General features: G+C 42.9%; 1 long non-coding RNA gene and 2 pseudogenes across 1 annotated transcript; 1 reads left to right on the top strand and 2 right to left on the bottom strand.

Annotated features, from left to right (window-relative positions):
• Positions 1-136: 136 nt before the first annotated feature.
• Positions 137-17,322, top strand: LOC136335155 (uncharacterized). The gene is made up of 3 exons (XR_010731276.1): positions 137-266; positions 13,250-13,478; positions 16,836-17,322. It is a non-coding gene; the product is annotated as an uncharacterized lncRNA (long non-coding RNA).
• LOC136333873 (procathepsin L pseudogene) lies at positions 2,649-4,105 on the bottom strand (annotated as a pseudogene).
• LOC136333874 (nuclear pore complex protein Nup88 pseudogene) lies at positions 4,102-6,549 on the bottom strand (annotated as a pseudogene).
• Positions 17,323-22,816: the final 5,494 nt, after the last annotated feature.

Here is a 22,816-nt window from a genome sequence, read left to right on the forward strand (position 1 = left end):
TGTTCCACAGCCAAGCCTCCGTGTCTCAGAAATGCCAGCTCCCACGCACGCCCCAGCAACAGCACAGGCAATGTGTCCAGATCAGCATGCGCGTGCGCACTTTTCAGTAATTAATCCACCTCAAGGGCGGGGCAGGCCGGGCTCCCACAGAGTGAGCACTCCCTCCCTCTTGACCTCTGCCCTCCTCCGGAAAGCAAAGGCAGCCCCCAGAAATGGCTGGTCCTCAGCCCTAAGCCTCCCGCAGCCTCCAGACTCAACTTGGCCAGGTGAGACCTTTACAGGACAATACGACTTCCTCTCCAGGTAGTGTTACACTGTTCTCTCCTCTCCTGGCCCCACCCCCACCGATCACTCCAGGCCTAACCTTTCCACCGCTGCTGGGGAAGAACGTTGATAGAGGCAGAGGGAGACCAACCTAATACTGTCAATTTCAACTCTGCCCACTTTTGCTCCAGGATGCTATGAACAACAGAAACAGCAGGAACAGTCTCTTATCATATTATTTTCAAATGGTTGGTGTCCGGAGCAGAGTTTCCAAGACTTTGGAGTTTAATGAACCATTAAAATTCCAACAATTTAGGATGGCTCATTTATACTTTGCCAAGTACAGACATTTAAAAACAACCTGTTGGTTAGAAGGTCATCCCCATATACCAACGTTGCAGATTCAATCCCAGGTCAGGTCCCATACAAAAATCAACCAATGAATGCATAAGTAAGTGGAAACATGCAAGTTTGTTGTGGAACAACAAATAGATGTTTTGCTCTCGCTTTCTTCTCCCTCTCTCCAAAAATCAATTAAGCCTGACCTGTGGTGGTGCAGTGGATAAAGTGTCGACCTGGAACGCTGAGGTCGCCGGTTCAAAACCCCGAGCTTGCCTGGTCAAGGCACATATGGGAGTTGATACTTCCTGCTCCTTCCCCCTTCTCTCTCTCTCTCTCTCTCTAAAAATGAATAAATAAAAAAATTTTAAAAAAACCAATTAAGATTTTTTAAAAATAAGCCCTGGCCGATTTGCTCAATGGTAGAGCATGTGCCCAGCATTTGGATGTCCTGGGTTCGATTCCATGTGAGGGCACACAGGAAAAGCAACCATCTACTTCTCCACCTCTCCCCCTTTCATGTCTGTTGGGCAGATAAAATATATTATGCTCACTTTGTTAAAGATAGTGCTGCCCACATGGATGTTGTCACCCAGGTGATATTAATGTGTGTTGGGGGCGGGCTATGGGCAGGCAGGATCCTTGTAGCCTGGGGCTTGGTTTTAGGACTAAGCCTTTCTCACCCTTTTTGATGTGGGGTGGTGCAATCCCATCATGCCCCAGATAAGTGACTTTGTATTAGAGACTTCCCTATTTTGTATATTGGATTAAAGGTTTTGATTTCTACACTATAAAATGGGGGCAGAACGGGAGCGTGCTCTCTTGGGTCCTGAGATTAGCATTAGAGAGAAGAGCAGAGAAAAGCGACGTGGAGGAGGCCAGAAAAAGCAGCCAAGATGGCGAAGTGTTGAGTGAGAGGCCAGTTTATGCAGAGTTTGTGCAGGGAGAAGGAAGGAGATGGGGAACAGAGGTGAATAAGTCTGGTGAGCTAGAAACCTTTGATTCTGGAAAACTTGGATAAATCAGTAGCTTTGTGAGCACTGAACGTGAGTGGGTTTTGGAGCCCAGTGTGTGTTTTTAGTTGCCCGCTGGGTGCAAGCTAGGATTAAAGATGATGGCCCATCAGTTTTTGGCTCCATTGTTTCATTACCGACTGTCCGAATCTAATGCGAACCTGCATGGGCCAGGCGGCTGTGATGGTGGCCCTGGATACTGGCTTTACAATGTCTCTGTCTCTCTTTCTGTCTCTCTCTCTCTTCCCCTTTCAAAGCCTTGGATCAATTGGTTACAGCACAGTAGCCTGGGGAGCTGAGGATGCCTCCGGAGGCCTCAGGCCCTAAAAATAGCTCAGCTGTGAGCATGGCCCTAGATGTGCAGAGCATTAGCCCTGGTGGATCCTGGTCAGGGTGGATGCAAGCAGTCTGTCTATCCCCCTCCTCTTACTTGGAAAAAGAAGAAAAAATAAAAAGATTTAAATAAAACAACCCTGAAATATTGTCATCATCACTTAAATGAGTGGGCACCTTAACACCAAAACAGTCTGGTCATGATGATCTCAGATTTAAAAAGTAGCACTTTAAATTTAATACATTTAGATCTATAAAAAATACACACATATTTTGCCTGGATAGGTGAACATTTCCTTACAGACTGCACATTTCCTTGGAAAGAACTGGCAGAGATTAAATCATAAATTTTCAAACTTAGCTAAGTTTTCAAACCTAGCTATGCCTGAGAAAGACAGGAAGGCATTTAAAAAAATACAAATTCCAGGTTCCCAACCCATATTTACTGCATCGGCTGATCAGCCTCTTCAAGACCGGGTGTGTGTGTGTATGTGTTTTGCATATAAAATTGTTTTATTTTAAAAGGTAAAACTTTATACATACTTTTAAAACATAAAATTTCAAAGTTATTAGGAAAGTCAATCATACAAAGCTGTTTACAAAAGTAATTAAAGAAGTGGTAACATTTTACCAGTGTAAAATGTCACAGAATTCAAATCACATCTTGGATCTTCAACAGTCAAGTTTGGAGCCCATGCAGTAAAATGTGGTCAGTTTTAAGATAAAATTCCTCCTCTGGATATCCTGTTTTCAATCCAATCTCTCTTTATCTCCATTATCTTCCATGGCAGGGTAGCAGGCTGCATTGGAGATTCCACAGTGGTTGTTCTGGGTTTTGGCCATCTTTACAGTAGCCGAGCTGTACCCCAGCTGTTCGTGACAGTCCAGTATTTATTGTTATTTAATTCTGCTCTTTCAAAGCCATATCCAACCACCAGAATACCATTTTCTAGATCTTCACTGATGCAGTCTAAATAAATGCCTTTTTCATAGGTTGGAGGCTAAAATGAATAAACAAAATGAATAAACATAGGTTGGAGGCTAACATGGCTTGCATCTGTATAGCAAGAGACCCCACACAGCTGCCACTGCCTTCATGAGGGAGCTTTCCTGCTGATGGCTGTCCATGAAGCCAGTGTCACTGGCAACAGAATCCTCAGGCTTAGACTTTCAGGATCCAATCTCTACATGGCATGGATAGGATACCTCTGAATCCAGGCCTCTGTTGGACTTAACATACTGTAAGGCAGGGGTCCCCAAACTTTTTACACAGGGGGCCAGTTCACTGTCCTTCAGACCGTTGGAGGGCCAGACTATAAAAAAAAACTATGAACAAATCCCTATGCACACTGCACATATCTTATTTTAAAGTAAAAAAACAAAACGGGAACAAATACAATATTTAAAATAAAGAACAAGTAAATTTAAATCAACAAACTGACCAGTATTTCAATGGGAACTATGCTCCTCTCACTGACCACCAATGAAAGAGGTGCCCCTTCCGGAAGTGCGGCGGGGGCCGGATAAATGGCCTCAGGGGGCCGCATGAGGCCCAAGGGCCGTAGTTTGGGGACCCCTGCTGTAAGGCATTATCCATTAGGCCACCATTCAGAGGTGGATTTAACAGCAGGCGCACTGAGTGCACGCTCTGGGCCTCGATTTCTGAAGGGCCCAGCAAAACCCCAACTTTACACTTTTTCCTAGTGTAAGGGACCCAATATTTTCTTCTGCACCCGGGGCCTCAACCAACCCTAGTCTGCCTCTGCCACCCTTGTAGCCCTCATTGCCTTGACTCTGAAAGCAGTCCACAAGGTGCTGTTCAATCAGTGAAATAAGTTTTGACCATTTTCCAGAATATCTGTCCTTGAGAGGCACAAGCTGCACTTAAACCACAGTGACCCTGATCCTTCTCAGGAGTTACATAGCTTTCCTCTGTCTCATCCGTAGTTGGGGGGATTTCAGCAGAGAGGTTCCCAGAACACGTTTCTTTTCTTATGCTTCTGGTTTTGAAGACCATTCATCACCTGCCTGAATTCTTCATTGGTCATGTCACCAAAGGCATTTGTTGCCATGGTGAAGCTTTGTTTCCCTAGGTTGTATTCCTGCTTGGGCAGCTCAATCTTTGTCATATTCTTCTCCCACACTGCTCTTCTCATTCGAGCCCTGTCGTTTCCTGTGTTGCTCTCCACTGGTTCATCTCCTGCTCTGTCAGGTTCTGTTTAAGAATGTACTGTTCTCTAAACACCTGGGTGGTTCTGCTGATGAGATAAAGACATTCCTTGGGAGCTATAGCTTTCTCAGATGACTTCAAAATTGCTGAATTTGAAACACTATGTTGCAACTGCTTCTAATATACTTTGCAAAGGAATCTGGGGGTTTCAGCCAGAATTCAGAGGGGAGATGTTGGGCGGATAAAGTGTATTATGCTCACTTTGTTAAAGATAACACAAGGAGGCCGTCACCCAAGTGATATTAATGTGTGTTGGGGTGGGCTAAAGGCAGGCAGAATCCTTTAGCCTGGGGCTTGGTTTTGGGATTAAGCCTTTCCTACCCTTTTTGATGTAGGGCGGTACAATCCTATCATGCCTCAGAGAAGTGACTTTGTATTAGAGACTTCCCTATTTTGTATATTGGATTAAGGGTTTTGAATCTACACTATAAAATAGGGGTAGAATGGGAGCTTGGGCGCTTGGTTCCTGAGATTAGCAAGAGAGAGCAGAGGAGAACAGAGAAAGGCCACGTGGAGGAGGCCAGGAGAAGCAGCCAAGATGGTGGAGTGCTGAGTGAGATGCCAGTTTATGTAGAGTTTGTATCTGGGATAAGGAAGGAGATGGGGACCTGAGGAGAATAAGTCTGGTGAGCTAGAAACCTTTGATTCTAGGAAACTCGGATAAGTCAGTGGCTTTGTGAGCACTGAGTGTGACTGGGTTTTGGAGCCCAGTGTGTGTTTTACTTGCCCGCCGGGTGCAAGGTAGGATTAAAGGCTATGGCCCACCAGTTTTTGGCTCCTTTGTTTCTTTTCCGACTGTCCGAATCCAATGCGAACCTGCATGGGCCGGGCTGCTGTGATAGTGGCTCTGGCCATGGCTTCTGGCTTTACAGGAGACTACCACTTCAGCCTCTTTCTTGGCAGAGGAGGAGACGCTGAATGGACTGTGCTTAACAAAGGCCTAATGAGGCATTTGTAAGTACTGGTGAGGCAGATCATCGCGGGCCCTACTATCCGCAAATCCGAGCTGGCTGCCTGCGTGGCAATGGCTTCCTACAAAGGATGTGTTCTACAAAGCATTTCTGTTTGGTAGCAAGTTCCTGTCGGCTATCCTCATTTTCTTCGTCAGATCCAAGAAATGTATGAAGTTTATAAATCCAAGGTAGCTCAACACTATGCACACCAGCTCCCTGAGGGCAGTGATCTCTTGAGGAACAATTGGAATCCCTGTGAAGATTGGTTGGACAAAAAAAAAAAAAAAAGTTAGAAATCAAAGGAATCATCTTCTACAAATGCCAATTTCAGGGGAAGCTCCCACTCAACACACTCAAACACAAACAGAGAAGGAATGAGGTTGACCCTACAATCCCAGGACTTTTCTGGTGTTTGGTTGTTTTCTTCTTCCCTTTCCAACCACACCGTGATACAGCATTCCTGATTCAGCAGCAATCGCTGAGACGTTGGGGGCATAGGGCCAGCAGAGTGTAGCACAAGCGTTGTAACCATCGTTATCTTCAGCTGCAACATGCCTGGGCAATGGACCTAACAGCTTCCTGATATTCCCAGGGCTGTGTAACACTCTAACATATTTGCATATAACATGTACAGTGGGTATGCCACTACTTAATTTTTGCCTTTTTAACCAAATATAAATATATTTTTGGGGACTGCTGCCAATGGCCCAAAGTCAAATGCAACTGCTGTCTCTCCTTAGAGATGCAGCATATGCTCTGTTTTTATTTCAGCATTAGACTTTACTTTTCTGCTTCTGACAGTATGATGACTTTCGTGGGTGTCTGGGGCTCATATAGAGAGTAAATTCTTATCACGTTGTCTGATACTAACAGCACTCTGTGGGGATCCAGCATTTCACTTGGATACCAGGCAGCATGCTTTACAGTCAGAAAGGTAGAACTAATGAAAAATCTCAGCAAGAGAAGTGGTCCTACAGTTCACTGTTGATCTTCCACATTCAAATTCAGAATTCTTTCCCCATCTTTTAGGCAATTCTAATACCATATGTCCCTTTATTCCTGGAAGTGCTACGTGATGTTGTATTGGACTTAACAAGACTTGACAGAGTTCAAACAAGGGCAGATTTATGCAAAGCAATCTGTGATTCTAGGAGTGGGCGGGCTCTTCAGTTGCACCACTGAGGCCGGAAGGCAAACCACTTCGAGCTGTTTTCTGCATCCTACAGGAAGAGTTCTCCACTGAGGTCCAAGACCAGGTTGCTCATTAGAAAGTGTGGTGACAGCAGCAATGAGGAGAGCAATAGTAAGAAGCTGGTTTCTCAGCCTCTCTTGGGCTCTTGCTTTTCAGTCCCTCCCAGAGCCACAAGAATGAGGCATGGTTCCCTGTTTTCAGTTCTTTTGGGAGAAATTGCTGCATCGTATGGTAATTCTATGTGTAACTTTGTGAGGAACCACTAAACGGTTTTCTAAAACAGCTGCACCATTTTACCTTCCCATCAGCAATGCACAAGTTACATTTCTCTGCATCTTTGCCAACACTTATTATTTGGGGGGGGGGTGTTTTTCTTTGTTTTTTTTTTTTTGTTTTGTTTTTGGAATAGCCAAGGAAGGAAAAGAGTATCTCATTGTGGGTTTGAGTTCCCTAATGACTAATGTTGGGCCTCTTTTCACGTGCTTATAGCTATATATATCTTTTTTGGAGAAATATTTGAGTTCTCTGCTCATTTTTTTTTTTTCAGAACAACAACAATTTATTATTTCTCACAATTCTGAAGGTGGAATGGGTGATAATTCTGTTGGCAGAGCCACTCATGCAGCGGCATGTGATTGGTAGCTGAACTGGACCAATCACATGCCGCTGGAAGAGCCAAGAAGACCTCTGTCGTGTTCTTTGCCCATTTTGAAGTTAGGTTGTTTTGGTTTTTCTGTTGTTGAGTTAGAACGACTTTTGATATATTCTTGATATTAACCCCTTATCAAATATATTATCCTCAAATTTTTTTTCACATTCTGTGGGTTTTTTTTTCACTCTCTTGATGGTGACCTTGATGCATGAAAGTTTTTACATTTGTTGAAGCCCAATTTGTCTATTTTTTCTTTTCTTGTCTGTGCTTTTGATGTCATATCAAAAAAAAAATCAATACCAATTCAATGTTGTAAAATTTTTCTCCTCTGTTTTCTTCTAATTTAATAGCTTACATCTTTGTTCCATTTTGAGTTGATTTTTGTATATATGTTATAAGCTAAGGGTTCAATTTCATTCTTTTGAATATTGATATTGAGTTTTTCCAGCACAGTTTGTTGAAAATATTGTCTTTTTCCCATTGAATGGTCTTGGCACCTTTGTCAAAAATTATTTGACCATATGTGCAAGATTTTTTTTCCAGACTCTAGTCTATTACATTAGTCTATATGTCTGTCTGTATGCCAGTACCACACTGCTTTGATCACTGCTGCTTGATAGCTTTAAAATCAGGAAGTATGAGACCTTAAACTTTGTTCTTCTTTTGCAAGATTGTTTTTGACTATTCAAGGTCCTTTGAGATTCCATATGAATTTTATTTATTTACTTTTATTTTATTTATTCATTTTAGAAAGGTGAGAGAGAAGGAGTGAAAGATAGAGGAGAGAGATAGAGAAAGAAGGGGGGGAGGAACAGGAAGCATCAACTCCCATATGTGCAAGCCCAGGGTTTCAAACCGGCGACTTCAGCATTTCCAGGTCGATGCTTTATCCACTGCGCCACCACAGGTCAGGTATCCATATGAATTTTAGAATTGAGTTTTCTATTCTGCAAAAAATAGTGCTGTTTGGATTTTGATAGAGATTACATTGAATGTGTAGAACAATTTAGGTAGTATTTGTATCTTAATATTAAGTCTTCCAATACATAAATATGTCTTTCCATTTATTTATGTTTTGTTTAATTTCTTTCAGCAATGTTTTGTAATTTTCAATGTACAAGACTTTAGCCACCTAGGTTAAAAATTTATTCTTAAGCATTTATTCTTTTTAATACCGTGGTAAGTGGAATTATTTTCTTTTTTTTTTATTTTATTTATTCATTTTTAGAGAGGAGAGAGAGAGAGGGAGAGAGAGAAACAGAGAGAGAGAAGGGGGGAGGAGCTGGAAGCATCAACTCCCATATGTGCCTTGACCAGGCAAGCCCAGGGTTTCAAACCGGCGACCTCAGCATTTCCAGGTCGACACTTTAGCCACTGCGCCACCACAGGTCAGGCTGGAATTATTTTCTTAATTTTTCATTGCCAGTATATAGAAATGTAACTGATTTTTGTGTGTTAGTTTGTATCCTACAACTACTCAATTTGTTTATTAGCTCTAGCTTGTGTGTGTGTGTGTGCGTGCGTGTGTGTTTGTGTGTGTGTATGTGTGCATACATATTTGTGTAAAATCCTTAGGATTTTCCACATATAAGATAATGTTATCTGTGAACAGAGATAATTTTACTCCTCTTCCAGTTGGATGCCTTTCCATTTCTTTCTAATGCTTAATCATGCTGGCTAGAACTTCCAATATTATGTTGAACAATAGTGGATATCTTTATTTTGTTCCTGATCTTAGGAGAAAAGCTTTCAGTCTGTTATCACTGAGTATGATGTTAGTGGTGATTTCTTTGTATATGGCCTTTATCAGGTTGAAGAAGTTTTCTTCTATCTCTAGTTTATTGCATGTTAAATTTTATCAAATGGTCTTTCTGCAGCAATTGAGATGATCCTGTGGTTTTTTTCCTTCATTCTATTAATGTGGTGTATTACACTGACTAATTTTCACATGTTGAACCATCCTTGCATTCCAGGAATAAATCATATTTGGTCATGGTATATAATCCTTTCAATATATTGCTGAACTCAATTTGTTGGCATTTTGTTGAGGATTTTTGAATCTATATTCATAACAGACTTTGGTCTGTAGTTTTCTTGTACAGTGTTTTTCTGGCTTTGGTAGTGTTAGTCAAATAAGTTTATAAATATGATGTATATGTTTGCTCGTTTATAGTTTGCATTGAGTGTGGGAGACAGGCTGTAAACTGGCAAGGTCCTCATAGCCTGAGGCTTAGTTTTAAGACTAAGCCTTTCCCACCCTTTTAATACTAAGATCTTTTCAACATCCTTCTAATACTAAGATCTTCTCAAAACTAAGCTTTTCCCCCCACCCTTGACTGTTGCATGATAGGGGGGGGGTGCATTCTTATGAGGAATTCCATTTATGCCTCAGATAAGTGGCTTGTCTCAGAAACTTCCTTTTTTGTATATTGGCTTAAAGGCTTTAATTTCTACACTATAAAATAATGGAGACAGGGGCTCTCTTGCTCAGATCCTGTCATCAGCATTGCAGAGGAGAGGCAGCCAAGATGGTGCAGTGCATAAGGAGAAGCCAGTTTGTGCCGAGTTTGTGCAGAGATAAGGAGATGGGGGACAGAAGTGAATAAGGTTGGTGAGGTAGAAACCTTTGATTCTAGGAATACTCGGATAAGTCAGTGGCTTTGGGAGCCTTGAATGGATGAAAAGGAAAGTGTTTTCCCACTGTGTGTATTTCTCGCCCACTGGGTGCAAGCTAGGATTAAAGGTAATGGCCCACCAGTTCTTGGCTCTGTTGTTTCATTACCATCTCTCCAAATCAAATGCGAACCTGCATGGGCCAGGTGGCTCTGATGGTGGCCGCAGCTACTGGCCTTACAGGTAGCAAGGTGTAAAGCCAGTAGCCACGGCCACCATCACAGCACCCCGGCCCATGCAGGTTCACATTGGATTCGAACAGTCGGTAAAGAAACAACGGAGCCAAAAACTGATGGGCCATCATCTTTAATCCTAGCTTGCACCCGGCAGGCAAGTAAAAACACACACTGGGCTCCAAAACCCACTCACATTCAGTGCTCACAAAGCTACTGACTTATCCGAGTTTCCTAGAATCAAAGGTTTCTAGCTCACCAGACTTATTCACCTCTGTTCCCCATCTCCTTCCTTCTCCCTGCACAAACTCTGCACAAACTGGCTTCTCACTCAACACTTCGCCATCTTGGCTGCTTCTTCTGGCCTCCTCCATGTGGCCTTTCTCTGCTCTCCTCTCTGTTCTCTCCTCTAATGCTAATCTCAGGAACCGAGAGAGCAAGCTTCCGTTCTGCCCCCACTTTATAGTGTAGATTCATAACCTTTAATCCAATATATAAAATAGGGGAAGTCTCTAATACAGGGGTCCCCAAACTTTTTACACAGGGGGCCAGCTCACTGTCCCTCAGACCGTTGGAGGGCCGGACTATAAAAAAAAACCCTATGAACAAATCCCTGTACACACTGCACATATCTTATTTTAAAGTAAAAAACAAAACAGGAACAAATACAATATTTAAAATAAAGAACAAGTATATTTAAATCAACAAACTGACCAGTATTTCAATGGGAACTATGCTCCTCTCACTGACCACCAATGAAAGAGGTGCCCCTTCCGGAAGTGCTGCGAGAGCCGGATAAATGGCCTCAGGGGGCCGCATGTGGCCCGCGGGCCGTAGTTTGGGGACCCCTGCTTTAATACAAAGTCACTTATCTGAGACATGATGGGATTGTACCACCCCACATCATAAAGGGTGGAAAAGGCTTAATCCCAAAACCAAGCCCCAGGCTACAAGGATCCTGCCTGCCCACAGCCCGCCCCCAACACACATTAATATCACCTGGGCGACGGCTTCCATGTGAGCAGCGCCATCTTTAACAAAGTGAGCATAATATATTTCATCTGCCCAACACAAGGTAATGCTGTCTTCATGGAATGAGTTAAGAAATGTTCCTTCCTCTTCAATTTTTGGGAAGACTTTGAGGAGAAAGATTGGTGTTAATTCTTCTTTAAATTTTTGGTGGAATGCACTAGTAAAGCCATCTGGTCCTGGAATGTATATTTTTAAGCCAACTTCAACAAAATTTCTAAGCCTCTGCTGCTATGATTTTAATATACAGTTTGCTTTGGGACCAACTACCCAAATGTTGGGCAGATAAAATATATTATGCTCACTTTGTTAAAGATGGCGCTGCCCACGTGGAAGCCCATCTCCCAGGTGATATTAGTTGCTCTTCCTGCGTGGGATGGGCGTGATTATGTTAATATGTGTTGTGGGAGGGCTTTCGCGCCAAAAGGTTTTAAAAGGAAGAGAAATTACGTTGTTCTGGAAGAAGAGTGATTGCATCCTAGGAGGAGCCCATGCTAGAGGAGAGCAGAGTAAGGCCACGTGGAGGGGAGGAGAAGTAGTCAAGATGGCGGAGTGCTGAAAGAGAAGCCAGTTTGTGCAGAGTTTGTGCAGAGAGAAGGAGATGGGGAACAGAGGTGAATAAGGCTGGTGAGGTAGAAACCTTTGATTCTAGGAAACTCGAATAAGTCAGTAGCTTTGTGAGCACTGACTGAGTGGCTTTTGGAGCCCAGTGTGTGTTTTTTACTTGCCCACTGGGTGCAAGCTAGGATTAAAGGTAATGGCCCACCAGTTCTTGGCCCCATTGTTTCTTTACCGACTCTCCGAATCCAATGCAAACCTGCACAGGCCAGGCTGCTGTGATGGTGGCCGTGGCTACTGGCTTTACACCAAAATACTCGATTTAAATGCCTTTGGGTATAACTTAATAAACTAGTAGCATTAAAAGACAATGATATAGCCAAGCTGTCCAGTTCTAGAAGTGCCTTCAGGGGGGAAACAGGACACAGGGGTGAGCAAACCTCTGAGCATGAGGGAGCATTGCCAGCCTTGTGAGTGTTAGTGTGAGAATGTCCAAACCTGTGGAAAAATTTTTAATATTTATTTGAGCCCTGGGCACTGAGTGGCTCAGTGGATAGCGTTCTTCCTCCCCCAGCCCTCAAGTCAATGGGAAAATTTTTTATTTTTATTTTTCGTTTCTGTATTCATTTTTAGGGGGGAGAGAGAAAGGAGAAGGAGCAGGAAGCATCAACCCTCATGTGTGCCTTGACCAGGCAAGCCCAGGGTTTCAAACCGGCAACCTCAGCATTCCAGGTCAATACTTTATCCACTGCACCACTACAGGTCAGGTCACTTTTTTTAATTTAAAAAAAAAATGTGTTTGAGCCTGACCTGTGGTGGCGCAGTGGATAAAGCGTCGACCTGGAAATGCTGAGGTTGCCGGTTTGAAACCCTGGGCTTGCACATATGGGAGTTGATGCTTCCTGTTCCTCCCCCCTTCTCTCTCTCTCTCTCTCTCTCTCTCTCTCTCTCTCTCTCTCCTCTCCAAAATGAATAAATAAAAAGAAAAAAAAATTTTTTTAAATGTGTTTGAGTCAGAGGATACATCCTCCTAGGAGACGTTCTCAGCAGACTGAGAAAAATGCCTCAGAGAATGGCAGTGTGCAGCTTCTCTTATGCACTTGTGACTAAGGAGGGGATGTAAGGAAGATTACATGAAGGTGAGAGGAAGTAAGGTGGGGATTGGATTATAAAACAGTTAATAAGATTATGTGCTCTCCTGAGGGTGGTTACTCTGAAAAGAAGGCGTTTGGAAAGTGCGTGAACCTAGATGCACAGAAACAATAGATAGGGCTTGCTTAAGGCGAAGATAAGCCTTTTACTAAAGAAGTTATGTGCCTGGGGCGTGCCTACCCACCATGACCTGCCCAGTTAGGAATCTATGGTCAGATTACCCCATGAGGTTATGTCCCTAGCACCCCCCTGGAGCCCACAGGAGGAACCAGTGTGTCCTGGTGTGCAGCTTCCCCTGACTGCAGCAGCCTCAGCTGGCTTCGCCCCACAGCGGGAGCAGCTCTGCAGCCACTGGAGCTCTTCACGAGTCCTTAGTCTGAAAGGGAGTGAGAAGAGGTGTTATGTGTAAAATGCAACTCTGAGACGTCAGATGACCAGGGTCAGGTCCCTCTCTGAGCTGCGGGCCAAGGGGACGGTGCTGCGACAGGAAAGAGGAAGCTTCTTGGCACAAATGAGTGTGAGGTTATTCTCACTGAAATATTTTCTTAGTCTGTTTATGCACAAAGACCACAGACAATGAAAAAAAAATGTCATAAAAGTTGTAACTAGAAGGAATAGCAATTTCCTACAGGCTCTTTTTGCCTTTTTAAATTCACTCTCTCTTCTTCTCACCCCCATCTTTCCTCAGGCACTAGTGAACGTTTCCAGTAAAAATCTTGTTAGGCCACTTGTGCCGAAAGAGGAATTCATTTAGTGTTTGAATACCCAACTGACTGGTTCTCCTTGGGAGCAAGTAGCCAAGTGACTATCCAGGGAGAACAAGGGAAGGCAGCACATGGCACCAGGCCTGCAGGAGAAGTGCCTCACACGTCCTGCAACGCCCTGGATGGGCTCACAGAACGCCATCCTCTCACCGGGTGAGTCACACCTCCCACACCCAGTAGGGTGTAGTAACATTGACTGAAACCTGAATAAAATAGTCAGAACAAGTCAAGCAGGTAAAACATTCCCCTGCTGTCAATTTGATAAAATGCTGAACCCTGCTTCAAGATGTAAGGAAAGCAGAGGAGGGTTTGCAACAGCATAAGATTTCATATAATCCCACAGAAACTAGGGATCTGTAACCAGGCTTGAGGATTTTTAGTCCCAGGTATTTCCATCTTGAAACACAGAAGTGCATGGAAGCTCTGAGCAGAGTTTTTGTTTGGTATTAAGGGGAAGGACATTATGTAGAACTCTCAGCCTTGAGTTGATGATACAAAGCAATTTGGAAGATGTGAGTTTCCTTTTCAAAATCCAAGAGTAGGTGAATCCATAAACACATATTGTTTCTATTTCTACTCCCCGCCCCTTCCACCTCATACCTGTGAAATGGGGAAGGGGCGGTGATAACAGCATCCCAGCCATCTAGAACTGGCTCAGAGACCAAAGCCCTGAAAGATGTTGTATAAAACATTAGCAAGAAAGGCTGTGACTAAAAATCCGAAACTTAAGACCCAATGCTCAAATATGCTCAGCTACTGTTAGAATCATCATTTCTCCAGGTGGAGAAGGGCTAGTGAAAAACCTCCCGAGCTTGCAAAGGTGTGCACTACCAGAATGCTGTAGGCGAGGCTCTGATCTTGATGAACACAGAGGTTTCTCTGCCTTTTTATATAAATAGAAAATGTCCCGAATAAACTTGCAGCAAGTCATTTAGGTCATTTCCTCATTATCATGATGGTTATTATCAATAAACACTTATTAGGCATCCACTTAGCCAGCACTGACCCAACCAGATCTATTTCAACCTTCCTGAACCATCACTTGGATGGCGAACATATCCAAAAGCATTGCTTCATCACTGTTCTGGAATTATACCCTTTGAAATTTGTATATAAGTATGTGACATAAGCCTTCATTGTAAGTAGGCACTAAAATAGAGGCTTATAATTAGCTCTCTGGGGAGGCCAATGTGTGGCAGAGCAGAGCTCAGCAGTAGAAAAGTCAAGGTAGGTGTTGAAGAAACATTGCATGGAAGATGGGTACCACAAAGGTTATTTGAAGTATGGGCAATACCACTGAAGTCGGGGAAGAAAAGGGAGTCTTATCACTGCAGTCCTTTCTAGTTATAATTTCCATCTGTATTAGAACATGGTTCTGAAAGAGTGCTTGCAATTTATGTAACACTGTGCAATCTTGGAATCCTGTAGTGGGCTGGAATTCAGGACACAGAATGATAGCTTTATGAGGACAGCATTGAGTCTACTCATGTCTGTGTCTCCTGCCCCGGGGTGAGCACCTGCCCCATGATGGGCTCTCAGTTCTTGTTTCTTGATCACATCCTTCCAGACCTCCCTATTTGTTACTTTTTATTTATTTATTTATTTTAAAGATTTTATTTATTCATTTGAGAGAGGAGAGAAAGAGAGAAGGGAGACACGAGGGGGAAAGAGCAGGAAGCATCAACTCCCATATGTGCCTTGACCTGGTATGCCCAGGGCCTTGAACAGGCAACCTCAGCATTTTCAGGTCAATGCTTTATCCATTGTGCCACCACAGGCCAAGCCCATTTGTTACTTTTTAAACCTTTTGACATCTAAATCTAAGACTAGATGTCAACTTTAAACTGTCATGTCTCTAAATTTAAGTACCCTGCCATTGTACACAGAGCTGGCCTTGATACAGAAGGAATAGTAAGATGTTGTTGACCTCTGCAGTGACAGGTCTGAGCCAAGTTCCAGCTGCCTTATTTTCAAAACATTCCTACCCGCCCTGAGAACTTGAGGTCATACACAGCACCAGGACCTGGGTACTGGGCCCTGCCTCTGTCCACCCTTTGTGGCCTTTTTTCTCACTTTGTACTGAATCTTCTTGCTCCTCTCCATCATATAATATATTTGGAGACTGTCTCTCACTAGTTTACTCTAACTCAGATGACCTACTCTTTTCTCTGCTCAGATTATTAAAATTGAAGTTACAATGTATTTGAGTGTTAATTAAACTTTAAAACTTCATGGATTGCCTGATCTGTACTGGCTCAGTAGATCAAGTGTCGATCTGGAACACTGAGGTCACGGGTTCAAACCCCTGTGCTTGCCTGGTCAAGGCACATATGGGAGTTGATGCTTCCTGCTCCTTCTCTCTCTCTCTCTCTCTCTCTCTCTCTCTCTTCTCTAAAATGAATGAATAAATAAATAAAAATCATTTTTAAAAAACTTGATGGACTTCATTATAGTCCATGGTGGTCTAGGTGATGGACAGAGATGTGCCCTGGAGTACCTAACACCTGCATCAAGAAAATACTGTGTTCGCCTGACCAGTGGTGGCTCAGTGGATAGCATGTCAACCTGGGACATTGAGGTCCCAAGTTCGAAACCTTGAGGTTGCCAGCTTGAGCACAGGGTCACTGCTTTGTGGGTGAGATCATTAAGATGATCCCAAGGTCGCTGGCTTAGCTAGATCCCCCCCCCCCCCCCGCTTCAAGGCATGTATGAGAAAGCAATCAATGAACAACTAAAGTGCCTCAACCATAAGTTGATGTTTCTCATCTCTCTCCCTTCCTGTCTCCCTGCCCCCTCAAAAATAAAAATAAAAAAAGAAAAAGAAAATAAAATACTATGTTCTCTAGGAGTGTTTCTTCTTCCCCCAAATTCATGAAGTTGTAGTTGCACCAAGGAGAGCAGGGGTTTTAGGTGCACAAATCTTATGGAAAGATGATGATCAGCAGAACTGTCTTTAGAGCAAACTAACAATTCTATTCAGTTCTCTTTATACCTTGTTTCATAGTGAGACAAAGTTTAGGCAAATTTTAATAGCTGTGGAGTTTTGGTAATTGCACAATGCTTAATACTACATCGAATAACAACATGATTTCCAAATTAGTTTGTGTGCAGCATTTTATTCCCTGCAGAACGCAGGAGTGGAAGGAAGCATCAGTATAACCCCCAAATTTCAGGCAGGTGATGGTTCACCTGGCTCTGTTCTTCAAAGACTCTTTGTAAAACGAATCAGTAAACTAGGAAGTATACAATACAACAAAATAAAATTCAAGAGAGGCTCAGCCCTGGCCGGATAGGTCCACTGTTAGAGCATCATCCCAAAGCGCCGAGGTTGCCAGTTTGATCCCAGTCAGGGCACACACAGGAACAGATCGATGTTCCTGTCTCTCGCTCCCTGCCCCCCTTTCTCTCTCTCCAAAATCAATAAAAAATAAAAGAGAGGTTCAAATCTGCTCAGAGGATTTTAACATGCAGACAAACAAGTCAAAGTGATTTGTCTCTTTTTTACTCCAGCCCAAGAGTGGACCAAAGGGCGTAAGACCCTTTGACAGCGACAGTGCTGGGCAAGAGGAGCCCAACAGAAGTCACCTGCTATGAATAGTCCCTGGCGCTATACATTTCCTCTATTTTGTCTTCAAAACTCCCACCCTGAGGAGAGCTCTCAAAGGGTTTTATGTCATGCACCTTGAAGGAATTGTATTCATCATTGATCTCACCTCTGAAAAAGCCACTTTTCTAGTCATTCAGTAACAAGAGAGAAAAGACTCATCCCCTCCTGTCGTCTCAGAAGTAGTGTCGGAGGAAATATAACCAATCAGTGACATTTGCACAAGATGGGCACACCCACAGGTGAAGAGGACTGTAGAGCAGAGAGTAGGAGGGTAAGCTCAGGTTTATGGGAAGCATTAACCTCAGAACTGTTGTGCCTTCGGAAACAGCCACGTTGTAACTACAGAGCTGACAGTGATGTCAAAGAACATTCTGCCTTCTCTTTACTATACTGATCTCTGTTCATTCACAAAACTAAAACTTTTAGGTTTTCTTCTCCATGGCCAAACCTTTCTGAAAAATATAAAAAGTTGCACTAAAATGAAAACACTGGTTTGAAGAAAGCATTTTATTTTTATGATGTTTTTATTCATGTGTTCACTCATCATCTTTATAGATATGAGATAGATTATTCGGTTAATTATTTTTGTAATATTAAAACACACTATATCAGAGGGAAATTGCAATAATGAAAGCAAAACTACAAATTGTGGTAACAGTCGTTGGTGGTGATGGTAAATTTCAGCCCACTAGAAAAGCCTCTTGATTCTCTCTCAGCCAGCCTTTAACAAGTGCCCTGTGAGCTGAACAAACACCATGCTAGATGCTCTGGGAATATAAGAAGGCAGTATAATAAATGGTCTATGCCCTTAAGGCATTTTTAGTTTAATTGGAAAGAGCAGTGATATGTAGATATAGATACAAAAATCAACGATTCTAGGACATGAGTAATGTAATAGTCAGGAGCACGGGCTTGGAGCCAGATTGCTTTTGTTCGAATCCCCAGCTCTATCTCAAGGCCTGGATTAGAGTGTGACACTCACCCCTCAGCACAAAATTTAAGAGGGTGCCGAAAACAACCCTGTAACCAAGATAAATAATATTTTAATAAATCAAGTTAATGCGCCTGACCTGTGGTGACTCAGTGGATAAAGCGTCGACCTGGAAATGCTGAGGTCACCGGTTCAAAACCCTGGGCTTGCCTGGTCAAGGCACATATGGGAGTTGATGCTTCCAGCTCCTTCCCCCTTTTCTCTGTCTCTCTCCTCTCTAAAAATGAATAAATAAAAATTAAAATTAAAGGCCTGACCTGTGGTGGTGCAGTGGATAAAGCGTCAACCTGGAAATGCTGAGGTTGCCGGTTCAAAACCCTGGGCTTGCCTGGTCAAGGCACATGTGGGAGTTGATGCTACCTGCTCCTCCCCCCTTCTCTCTTTCTCTCTTTCCTCTCTATAATGAATAAATAAAGTCTTTAAAAAAATTAAAATAAAAAAAATCAAGTTAATGCAAAAACTCTAAATGGCAAAAGTTTAAATAAATACGGGTTCCGATAATGTGGCACCAAATCATGTTGGAGCCCAATGCCAAAGGGAGAATGTGCATCCCAAATACACGTTCAGTGTACGTTTTATTGCTTTTTTTCCAGGATATTAATATGGTTAATAAAATATTGAAAACTGAAAAGTAGGTGTTTAAAACATTAAGTTTAAATAATTTATTTTTTATCCAAAACAGCTTTTGGTAAAATTTTATCTTCATGGCTTTCATGAAAGCAAATTCATCACTTGCTAGCTTTGTAATCGTACGTGAGTTTCTTAACCTCTCGTTTCCTGTCTATGAGAGACAGTGCTATCTCACAAGGTTGTTGTGAAGATTAAATGAGTTATTGTATGTTAAGCATTTAAAATCGTGCCCAGCCTATAGCAAATTCTCTGCAAAGCAAGCAGTTGTTATTTATTCTATAGACAAAATTTTGGAAGAACAGAAGTAAGAAGTCAGTTTTAGCTGTGATGATTGGTCACTCATTATCTGATACGTTATTACCTAGCTGAACAGGAGCTGATACCCAGCTGCCTGCTCACCGCAGCTTCCTGCTCACCACTCTATACTCCGGTCTATAACAGGTCAAATCCCACAGGGAAGGTGGGACTTGAATTGATTGGATGTGAATAAATAAATATTAGGAATAGAATTGGAGATGTTGAAGGAAGGTATGATGATTCTAAGTGTACTGAGTTTGAATTTCTAGCAAATACCCAATTGGAAATCCCCGTCACTCATATGGAAAGGTGACTTAGCACTGGGAAGAGAGCAGAACGAACAGGTAAAGTTGGGCGTGGTTCATGAGGTAATGATAGGAGCATCCATAAGCAAATGCCCTCTCCTGGGCAGAGGGTGTGCCTGGAGAATAGCAAAGAGCAAAGGACCAAGATGTGGACACAGTGACTGGATAAGTGTGAAGAGAAGCTAGGAAGGCCATTTGGAAATTCAGGATGATTCTCGAGAAGTAGGAGCCACCAAACCGTGTACCATCTCTCCCTGACCCCTGCGACAACTCTCTGAGATTAGTGAAAATGCTCTTGAGTAAGAGAGACCCAGATCATTAAGGAGCTCATTCTAAAATATTTTGTTTCTTCTCAAACTTGCTGAAAATTTGCAAGAAACATTCAACAGTTAGAATATATTTTAACATCATATATTTACTTCTAGTTAAAATATAGGGGGGAAAAAAGATGTTGCTAATAAGATCAGTAAAGGACAAAGTCACAAACTTGAGATTCTAACCCAGGGGTCCCCAAACTATGGCCCACGGGCTGCATGTGGCCCCCTGTGGCCATTTATCCGGCCCCCACCGCACTTCCGGAAGGGGCACCTCTTTCATTGATGGTCAGTGAGAGGAGCACAGGATGCAAAGTGTGGCGTTGCTATCATACAGTACTACTTCTAGTGATGCGGGACGCATGCATCATGGCTCCAGAAGCGCATCATATCACTTGTTACAGCTAGCAGTGACAAATATGGAACCCGACATTGACCATCTCATTAGCCAAAAGCAGGCCCATAGTTCCCATTGAAATACTGGTCAGTTTGTTGATTTAAATTTACTTGTTCTTTATTTTAAATATTGTATTTGTTTCCGTTTTGGTTTTTTACTTTAAAATAAGATATGTGCAGTGTGCATAGGGATTTGTTCATAGTTTTTTTTATAGTCCAGCCCTCCAACGGTCTGAGGGACAGTGAACTGGCCCCCTGTGTAAAAAGTTTGGGGACCCCTTTTCTAACCCCTTCCCTTCATGCTTTCCTCTTCACATGGCACACTGTGTATGGCCCCTAGTTTATAAATGGATAACTCTTCAACATTTTATTTTTTTAAGCCAGTAATTTGGAAGCATCAGCGATGTGACTTGGTTCCCAGTCTACCATGCAAATACTTATTTTTCCCACAGTGTCCCTGAACCACATTATTAATTGGTCTCTAACCCCCTACTTATCCTGTGCTCTCTATAACAACCATCATACTAGATGGTTTGCCTACTTACTTATTTCCACTACAAGTTCCTTGAGGGCAGAAGCTGTGCTTTAATTACTTTTGTATCCTCAGCACCTAGCACCCTACAAGGCTGACATATGTACACACTTAATAAATATATATTAAGTGAATAAATGGGAGAACAGAATTCTGAGCTCTCTTTTAGTTTTGTTAGTGGAAAAAGAAATTCTCTCCACATCTATTTATTGATTGATTGATTGATTAACATTGTTTGCTTGTTCTACTTATTTATGCATTCATTGGTTGATTCTTATATGTGCTCCGACTAGGGATAAAATCTGCGATCTTGGCATATCAGACAACACTCTAACCAACTGAGCTATCTGGTTAGATCTCTCCACTTTTTCTTTTTTTAGCTCCCCCCCCCCAAGTGAGAAGGGGTGTGTATGTGTGTGTATGAGAGAGAGACAGACTCCCACATGCGCCCGACCAGGGATCCACCCGGCATGCCCACCAGGAGGCGATGCTCTGCCCCTCTGGGGCGTTGCTGGGCTGCAATCAGAGCCATTCTAGCACCTGAGGCAGAGGCCATGGAGCCATCCTCAGTGCCCGGGCCAACTTTGCTCCAATGGAGCCGTGGCTGCAGGAGGGGAAGAGAGAGACAGAGAGGAAGGAGAGGGGGAGGGGTGGAGAAGAAGATGAGTGCTTCTCCTGTGTGCCCTGGCTGGGAATTCAACCCCAGACTTCCACATGCCAGGCTGACGCTCTACCACTGAGCCAACCAGCCAAAGCTCCACTTTTTTTTTTTCTTGGTGGCAGAGACAGAGTCAGAGAGAGGGACAGATAGGGACGGACAGACAGGAACAGAGAAAGATGAGAAACATCAGTTTTTCGTTGCGGCTCCTTAGTTGTTCATTGATTGATTTCTCATATGTGCCTTGACCGTGGGCCTTCAGCAGACTGATTAACCCCTTGCTTGAGCCAGTGACCTTGGGTCCAAGCTGGTGAGCCTTGCTCAAATCAGATGAGCCCGCGCTCAAGCTGGCAACCTTGGGGTCTCGAACCTGGGTCCTCCACATCCCAGTCCAACGCTCTATCCACTGCACCACCGCCTGGTCAGGGGGGCTCCACTTTCTTAAATAAGGAATTGGAAGTCCGCTGGGGACATGTAGTAGAAGTATGTGATGTGGTGTGGGTTAGAGAGAGAAGACATTTGAGGTTGTTAGGGAAGGGATGGTGACAGTTGGGGTAATCCCAAACACAAGGGAGGTGGAGAAGGACGCAAAACACAGGAGCAGAATCTATAAACGCCATTTATAAGCTCGCGGGATATAAGTTGGCATGGTATACACTGCTGGTTGCCTGTTTCAATCTACCCCTTCCTTCCTTGGGAAAACAGAGATTTGGTCCCTATGGCCATGTGCTGTGAAAAGGGCACCCTGGGTCAAGCCCCAAGGAAGTGGTCTTGATTCAGTTCTAAGCAATGCAACAAGAAGTCGGCTGGGGTAGGAGCATGGTTCTGGGAGAAATTCTCTTGCTAGTAAAAAGAGACAAGCAAGAAGAAACCTTTCATTTCTTCTGACTCTGAAAATTTTGAAGCTTAGAAGTGCTTCTGCTGTCTTGGGACTATAGGGGAAGAGCCAACACATAGAGGGTGGCAGAAGGGAATGAAGGACAGAAACTAGGTCTTCTGTGGTGTCACTGAGCCCTTGGATTGACCAATCCTAGATTTAACCTACCTCTGGCATTGTTTTAATGCAACATAAACCCCGCTATGGTTTCAGTCCATTTGAATCAGTTTCTGTGACTTGAAGTCAGTAGTGGTTATGGTTTTTATGAAGATCTCACCTCCTTTCTTTTAGTGATTCATTCGTTTTACAAAGATCCCAGGCTTCATATGTGTGGAATGAACTAAACCTATAAATTCCCAACATGTGAATTTTTTGCTTCTTGGAATCAGCGTCTATAATGAATAATAATAAAAACAATGTTAGCCAATGCTTACTTTAAATGTATCAGCGAATTATTAGGCTCAATATTGGCAGAGATATATCACCTAAGCTGCCTTGCTACCCAACATTGGAAATTCTGTAGGAAGTGGATTCTGTTCAAAGAAGCAGCTGGAACATGGGACTTAGTAAGAAGTTTGATTGTGGGTTATATGCTATCTCATTTGTAACACATATATTTGTTTCTAGCTGGAGTAGAAGTCCCATATTAATTAAAGATAGAAATGCTGACATGGTTTACAGAATGTAGACAAGAAACACTCCTCATTCCTGACTCTAAAAAGTTAGGGCGTGAAAGGAGGGAGTATCAGTGACCTTATTCAAACCCAAAGTGACGGCACCTCTTATGAAGCTCTGAGGAATCACAGAAGATAGCGACACCAAATACAATTAACCCTTCTATTTGGCAGCCCATAACCTTTCAGCACTTCTCTTTTATTGTTTTC

This window comes from Saccopteryx bilineata, chromosome 4 (assembly GCF_036850765.1).
Source record: "Saccopteryx bilineata isolate mSacBil1 chromosome 4, mSacBil1_pri_phased_curated, whole genome shotgun sequence".
Lineage (NCBI taxonomy): Eukaryota > Metazoa > Chordata > Mammalia > Chiroptera > Emballonuridae > Saccopteryx > Saccopteryx bilineata.